Genomic DNA, 9118 nt, shown 5'->3' with positions numbered 1-9118 from the left:
TGTTGAAAAAGCTGGTCTAACTGTCTCAAGGCTACAAACATGACCATTATGAGACTTAAGAAAAGTCTAGAAAAATATTATTTGGGGTGATTTTTTTTAATTCATTGATCTTTTATAATTGTGCTTTAGGGTAAAAAAAATAAAATTAAATAATTTGCATAATATAAAACTAAGTGAATCTACAACAAAAGAAAAATGAACAGTTGGAATCAGAACTATTTGCTGTATTTACATTTTTAAATCATGGATGTGTGATCTTTTGCTTGGTAGAGTTTACGCATGTAACAAATGAAGCGATAACGATTAACACATGGATTTGATACTATCGATGTCCCTTCCAACCAAGTGTTAATAAGTAGAGGAAAAAAGAAATATAACAGAAGGATATGAAATAGGGTTAGTGAAAAACGTAGGAAATCGTTTATTGGTGTAGAAAAAAGAAGGTTGACATTGGATTATACGTCAGTGTGTAGCAATACCGGTAACAAAAAGATAAAACAATGGATGTAGATATATTTGGTGAGTTGGCTATGAGCCGCAGTATCTTTGGATATAATAAAAATGGATGGAAAGAAAGCATTGTTAAGAAAGGTTATGGTATTGACTTAATACCCACAATTATTTGTGGATATAATCAATTCATAAAGAAGAAATCTCTTCCCAAATAATGAGAATAACACCTAACAGCCATTAAAAAAAAAACTCAAAAATGGTGCTTTTTAGCCATTTGACAAGTCCCATAACAGTTGACTCAATTCCTTGGAATGGTCAAATTTGTTTGTGTGTATGGTGGGGGGGGGGTCACCTGAAATACAGGTCAGGTGTTACAAGTTTCTTTGGATAGGAAAAACAAGATAGCGGATACTGATTCAAGTGACTATTAATTGTGTCTGGACATTGGAAAAAGAGAGAAACTTGGTTATCCAAAAGATAACTGATTTATTTATTTTTTACTGATACAAAATGCCATTTGAGAAAAAGCTTGATTATGCAAATGGAGCTTAAGAAGAGGAGGGACCCTCCCACTTGAGTGATGAAAGGTAGAGATCTAATGGAGGTTGAAGGCAATGTGACCTTTCTGTCGAGAGTGGCAGTCAGAGATACAGATTTGAGGGAGAAGAAAAGGAAAAAAATTTTTTTAGAGCTTAACAAGTCCAAACAAACTGCCTGAGATTGGTTTACTGAGAACTGTGAAATAAAATTCTGTGGATCGGGAGGCAGTTTCAAGCCTACCTGATTCTCAATATAATGAAAGACAAAAATAACTTCAACACACTGCCTCACCGCCAGGGGGGGACTCACATTCAGAGAGAAAAAAAAACTCTTGAGTGAAGTTTCACTCAACTCCAAAGCCACTGAATCCACACTGTGAAGACACAAGCCCCTAGACTTAGGGTTGACCACCCCAACTTTATTATTAAGAACTGTTAGTCCCCGAGCATTTGCATCTTGTGTCAGAAATATACGAATGGTTAGTTCTGTAACTTCCAGTGAATAATTCTGTTTTTTTTATATGACAAGCCCAATTATCGACTTGTTATTCTTTTCTTCTTTTGGCTTGAAATGACCTAATTTGCAGTGATGCTGACTTGCGAGACCAGGGTTGACTGGATTGTACACTCTATTAAAAGCAATGGGGAGAGAGTAGCAACCTGTCTGACCAGATCCTCTCATCAACCAGGACACTCGTCGAAGAAACAGCCCAGTCCCAGAGCAGACAAATCTGGTGACATCACTCACTGGATGTCATTGGAGTGAAAGGCATGCATATGACTTAATAACAGTAGGAACAGTTTACAGACTATTAAAACTCAGTTAAAATAAAGAAATATTTATTTTAACATAAAACAAAACATACAAATAATATACACTTTCTTAATACTACTGCTACTAGATTTGAAATGTTTATAGCATGGATAGTGAAAAGGAGATAAGAACTACTAACTTCAAATCAAATGGTTTATGTATGCTGAGAATCTAATAATAAGAATATCAAAATATAGAGAAATCTTTATATTTATTGTGTTACGCCACAGAATATGCTGGGAGCGACAGGAGACCAATGGACGTAGCAACATAAAAATTTAAAAAAGGAATGGGAAGGAACTGGGATACCTCGTCTCAAGACACCTGTGGAGTACACATGGCAACGAAACACATGGAAATAAGATAAAGGCAAAATGAACTTTTATAAACTTTTATTAAAGACTGCTCTGTCTGCACGGCGTTACCTGGGTGTTTGGCGGTGTGTGTTGAGCAGAAAAAAGTGGTAGTAGACAGGCAGGCTTAAACCCGTACCGCGAAGGAGAGAAAAAAAAACGTGACGCCTGCCGTTGTATCCATCACCAAACCGGAAGTGAGGGAGGTTCAAATTAAAGCTAGTCAATCAAAAAGAGGCGATGACTTTTGAAAATATCGGCAAAAAAATCTACCCCTCCTTGTAGAAAAGTGCCCAGTTGAGGGCGAAAGAAATACTGTTTTTAGCCAATTTTTCAATATTTGTCTAAAAGATTGAGCTTCAAAAAGATCTCAATCTTGTGAAAACCAGTCGTCTCTGTTGAAAGTTTTAGGCAAACATACAAATTTTAACAAACAGGTGAGATTTATATAATAAAAGATAAAACTAATACTAGCTTAAAAAAGATTTATATAATAAAAGATAAAACTAATACTAGCTTAAAAAAGATTTATATAATAAAAGATAAAACTAATACTAGCTTAAAAAAAGATTTATATAATAAAAGATAAAACTAATACTAGCTTAAAAAAAGATTTATATAATAAAAGATAAAACTAATACTAGCTTAAAAAAAGATTTATATAATAAAAGATAAAACTAATACTAGCTTAAAAAAAGGCGAAAGTCAAGAAATAAAAAAAATAGAACATGTAAAGAACAAAACGAATCGATAAAATGTGAATTCTTTTCTAATTGAGTCGAGCACGCAACATCATCTGTATTAAACACAAAATAAATAAAATTGTTCGTTATATCAGAGAGTCGCTGATCAGCAGAGGTAGACTGGAGATAGAAATATGGCAAAAGGAGTAGCTCATATCTCTTATTTTATCATCCGCAGTTGGGTTAGCATTTTTAAGAGTCCCTCCTACATATTTTGTTTATTTTTTATTTTTGTCAGCCGTGAACCTTCAGGTATGTATGCCTTACACCATGGATGTGTTTCATTTTGGTTCTCATGTAGTTATTGTATGGCTGGTGAAAGCGATGGGTTGTACGTCTGACCTGGTTCTCATATAGTTATTCTATGGCTGGTGAGAGCGACATGTACGTCTGACCTCATCACCAGTCTGCTCCCAAAAAGAACAAAAATCCTCTTCTGGTTTTACCCACTGCGCATATCTAAGGGGTGGGGAGCTTCATCACATGTGCGTGCGTTTACTACTGTTTTGGTGAGAGAAGGGATAGTGTTCATTTTACTTGGGTTTTACAAACCGGGTTCTCTCGCGCTGGTCCATCCTCTTTCTCTTTCCTCCCTATATCTTGTCACTCTTTTTCTCTCTATATCTCATTACTCCCTCCTTCTCTCTAGACCTTGTTACTCGCCTATATGCAAACTTCCTTGCTGACAACAGATACAAAACAAAAAAAAAAATTGATAAATGCAGGTGATACATGCTCGTCTTTCAAATGTTCAATTAAAACTTTAACCCTATCTTATGATTATCTTATGATTACATAACAATTGAAATTCCAGTTTCTTCAAGTAATGCAGTGTTTGACTTTAAAGGAGCTTTTTGTCTAGATTTTCATCTTAGAAACATTACTGGAGTTCTTAACAGCAAGTTGGCAACTTAACAATTTAACAACTAACGTGGCTACTCATGCAGCATCCTTATATAGGTTTCTGCAAGGAATTTTCTTGATTATTCCAGATTGTTCTGAAAAGGTTCTAAATACAATATTTTAATATTCTATCCATTTGTATAAGGAAAATGGAATGTCAACACTTTTTTTTATGAAAATGGAATATCATAACAAAGCTATATAGAATTTGTTCATATACATTGTTTGAAACGTGTGTGGGGGGGGGTAGAAAAAAAAACTGTTAAGATTTTCTTTGTAGAGAATTTGAAAAGGAACAGCTTTTGGGGAACAATGTAGAAGTAAGAAGTAAATAGAGAAATTTTTGTTAGATGTGGACTTGGAGTTACCACCAGTAATTTTAGTGAGTGAAGGGTGAAAGGAACCGAGTCATTTTATGGAGAGTCAAAAAGAAAAAAAAAAAAAATTTGGTATAAAAAGGAAATGAGGAAACATTGTGGAAAAAAAAAAAAAAAGATTATTAACCCTATTATTAGAAAAGAATGTAGAAATGAAAATTGACCAATGTCGACAAAAAGAAATGTAAAAAATTTTAGGAAGATGGTGTATGTGGAAATGAACATCATATTTAGATTTGGCTATTATTTTAAAATGTCTCCATTGTAACAAGCTTCCTAACAGCAAAAAATCGGACTCAACCTGCCCAAAGTAAATAGCAAATCTAAAACATGTTTCCTCCATTCTATAACCAGCTTAAAAGAGCTATACAGCTGAACCAAATCATTGTGCAGAAGTGCGTATGAAAGTAATTCATTTATTTGATGTACCAAAACCTCAAATATCGACAAAACAAAAGCACTTGCACAAAAGAAAAGCACGTGGCTATTAATCCAAAATTACAAACAATTTCTGTGAACAAAATGTCTTGAAAAATACCATCTGTGGAACAAAATACCATTATGAATTGAAAGCAATATTTAATTTCAGAAAAGTTTTCGATGGGTAGCTAATTTGTATAAGTCCTAGAGATGAAAAAGAATTTTCGGTGGGTAGCTGATCTGTATAAGTTTTAGACTTGAAAAGTTTGCAGAAAAAAAGCAAAGATTTTCTCATGTGGACACAAAAAATTGTGTGGGAATTCTAAAAGATCCAATATTTTTATGGAGTGATTCTGGTTTTTGATTGGTTGCTAGTGGAATGTGGCTCCATTTGATTGGTCAGTTTCTATCGCCAGTGTGTATATCTTCGAAATTGCAAAAGTTGATATCTCTTCTTTAATTTTGACACTGACACCAGAATTGACGTTCGCTGACTGATTATTTTTAGCTCCCTCACTAGAACTCTAGATCAAGGTCTGGAGGCCACTCGAGGATAATTTAAGAGTGTGAAGGTTAGTAAACCCCCTTCTCAAAAATCCAACGTTCAAACTCCTTGATCTGACATTCTTAGGCAACATGAATTGGAATAAACAAATAGAAGATGTTGCCAAGTGTGCTGCAAAAAAGGTAGTGTTCCTCTAACGGGCTAAAAAATTTTCACATCTGCTAAGGTGGATCTAAAGAAAATATAAAATGGATTTTGTGTTTATTTTCGTCAGCTGCATCATTCTTGCTTCCCTTAATTTGTCCTTTAGTCCTCACATTCCATCAGCAATGTTTCTGACAAAGAGAGAAGAATTGCTGTTTTCTGGATGAGAATTTATTTCATCTAATACTTATCATTGGCAAATTGTTGACCATAAAGCACTATATTTTTAGCTCTTTATATAAAGTGGCTTCATACCTTGTCTGAAGCAATTTCTGTAAAAAAAAAAAACAACCTATATCCCTATAAAGCCATCGTTCGTCCATGCATGGAGTATATTTGGCCTAGTGCACCAACAAATTGTCTCTCCCCCTTGGACAAGATGCTAAGAAAAATTTCTGATCTAATTGGTCCCACACTATCAGCTAACCTCTAGCCCTTGTCGCATCTCCACAGTGTTACAGCCCTGTGCTTGTTTTACATGTATTTTCGCAAAATGTGTTCCATGTAAAAATTTACGGCACTGGTACCCTGGAACGGAAATACCATCGACCCTCCAGATCGGCAGCAAAATCCCACCACTTTAGGATGCTGGAAGATTTTCTACTTTAATAACTTCTTTTACAAACGGTGTTCCAAAAGTAATGCCTCCTATTTTTTTTCTGCTCTAATGGATCAAAAGGGATGACAAATTGCAGCATTGTTATGATGACTAGACTTATGCATTCATGACCTGACAGTTTCATCTCTCTGTTGCAGATATTAACGGTGTGAGACTCTAAGCAAGCAAGCAATCCTTGTCATGAATGTACGTCCAAAACAGAGATGCATCAGTTGAATTCCTGGCAAAAATGCATTGAGAATGGTGATGACTATGTAAAAAAAATAAATTTGGGGCACAAAACATCACTCGTTTTAATAGTACTATTCCAGTCTTTGTAGTTCTTCAACTTTTTGAGTTAAAAAATAAACATGAGAATTTACTTTTGGAACAACCCTTGTATAAGATCTCTTTTTTTGGGTGGGGGTAGGGGGTTCTACTGCCTGTTTCCCCAACCATACCATCATGCAGAAATTTAAATGTAACATGAACAAAATATCTTGCTCCCTAACTTCCCACGCAGGTTGATTCCCTATAAATCTGGTTTCTATCATCGTAGCCTCGTAGAGTGAATAAAAGTTTAAAATATAAATAAATTAAAAAATAGTTTGACTTCAATTATTGATCGTTTTTATTTTGTGCTTGTGCAGAACTTTTTTCCTGTAGAGTGGGGTTGGGCAACCTTTTTCTTTTTTTTTTTTTCTTTTTTTTTTAATTAAATTAAGACAGCCGGGATATTCCCTTAGGATTAGGTAGACTTGTCTATGGTCACATCAGACAATGTCAAAGTGGGGTGAGAAGAAACAGCGGATGTGGAAGGAATTGCATTTTTAAAATTCACCAGCTGTGATAATCAGACTTTAGTAGGGTGTATTCCAATTCCTGCTGTAAATGTTGTAAGATGTACAGCAGTAACATACTGCATTTTCAAAAGTCTACAACAATTTTAAATACCTGTATGAAAAAGTCTGAAAACTTATTGAAGGTACCTCACCAAAAAATAAATTACCTTTGCCAAAAATATTGTGTCAGTATCCAAACAAACGATTGAAAGTGACGAATTGCCCCTCAAGATTAAGAGATTTGCTTCAAGTCTGAGACGAGAATTAGAGAAACTGAAGAGAGAAAGCAGCAGAAAACTTTTTTATGATTTTATACATTTACTTTTTGGAGAGCCACTTAGTTAACACTTAAATACCACTTGATTAAGACTTAAGTGACACTTGACAGGATTTTGGTATTGCATTGGGAGTGCCGCTTATTAGATTTTTGATTAGTTCAACAAAATAAAACTAATAAAAAAATATCTAAGATCTTCAATGAAAGATGATCCTGGTTTTCCAAACGAATGTGCTGGATTGTTCTGCTGAGATGAAGCAACAAATCCAGTTGATATTTGCTAAATACACTAAAAAAAAAGGAAAAAGAAATAATGACTACACTGAACAACAAAATAAAAATACTCATAAGGATGTGCGGGAGGAGTGTATGAGTGACCTAATTAACCTTTAAGAGGTATCCTCCTTTAACCATGAAATGTTATCTCCCCTTAATAGTAAGAAATCTAAACACTTAATCATCTTAACAGAACCGCAGTAAACAACAAAATAAACAAATAAATAAATAAAATAAACAAATAAAGTAAATAAAAACAAATAAAGTAAATAAAATAAAAAAAACAAATAAAGATTAGTTATTAATGAAAACATAGATAATTAAGGTTAAATATTAAAGAATATATAAATAATATTGTGTACCATTAAACACCTTATATTACTAAGTCATACATCTGAACCAAATTAACTTCCAATTTGTTTCGGAATTCACTCAGTTTACAATAGACCCACTATGCACATTTGAAAGTCGAACACACATCTGACAAAGGGAAAGACTTCTGAAATATTGCAACTTGGATATGCTACCTGACCAATTGATGGAAGAACATATTACATGTAATATATATGTATATACTCCAATAAATTTTTTTTTTGTGTATTGATATATTAAACCCCCTTTTTTCTATTTATTTTGATATTTATTTGCTTCCTCACGAAAGCAAATGTGACACAAGGTCGTTTTTATTGTGGGGGGAAAACCAGCTCCCCTAAAAAAAGGGTAAACAGGAGGCACTCTGGCAGTATCCAAATAAATAGTAATTATCTTAGTATGAAGGTCCTCCTCTACATTGACCAAGGACCAATTAACTTAACTCAAATGAAGCATCAGAACAGATATTACACCTTGATCCTGGCCCGAAAGCCAAGAAAGAAAAAAGGCTAGCCCTTTTTCCATATATTTAAAAATTTTATTTGTTATATAAGGGCAGTGGAATTGAATTCATCAGTAAAAGATCTTAACTAATTTGCATATTCTTTTAAACATTCATTTTAATTAATTCCCTCTCAGTTTTTTTTCAGTTTTCTTATGGGATGATCATCTTTAGTTAACTATTACGTGCAATTATATTCATGCAGATATTCTACATGATTTATACTTGCGTAATATTTGCATAAAAAGTTTATAGTAAACACAAACCGCTTTCTATATATATTTATGTATGCGTCTATATTTCAAATCTTGCTAGATTCAGCCACTCTGATGAGTCGTAGATGACGCAACACATGTCAGTGGATAATTATATTTTTAAAATAATATATATATATATATATATATATGAAAATTTTCGGGGAGGGGTACAGAATTTTATAAGGCCTAAATACAGACCAAAAAGCATAATGAATTTAAAAATAAAAAATGAAAATAAAGGTTAGCTAACCAGGTTTCGTTCCTCACTTATCAAAGCTAAATCGAGGAAAATACAATTTAAAACAAACAAAAAAGTCATGAATATGGCCGGGGGGGGGGGGGGGTAGGAAAAAAAAATAAATAAAAGGGGAAAAAATTACATAGAGACTAAATTAAGTCCAAGAAGACCTTTTTGCTTGCAAAGAGGTCTCAATGACTTAATAAAAAGAGTCTCTAAAATTTTCAAATGATAAGGAGAGTGCGACTTACTAAGGATCGTAAGACTTCCTCCTGTTTCCGACTCTATGGTCAGTGATATTAAGACGAAACTTAATGACGTCGCACATTCTTATGTGGGCACACCCATTTCATTTTGTGGAGCAAAATGGCGAAATGAACATTATCGTATAATCAAAGCATTTTGGCATAATAAATCTTTAGTCATCACAAAACCTGATAAAGGT

This window comes from Euprymna scolopes, chromosome 29 (genome assembly GCF_053919585.1).
Source record: "Euprymna scolopes isolate OS-2025 chromosome 29, ASM5391958v1, whole genome shotgun sequence".
Classification (NCBI taxonomy): domain Eukaryota; kingdom Metazoa; phylum Mollusca; class Cephalopoda; order Sepiida; family Sepiolidae; genus Euprymna; species Euprymna scolopes.
The sequence above is the reverse complement of the archived record's forward strand: the minus strand, read 5'-3'. Positions refer to the sequence as shown.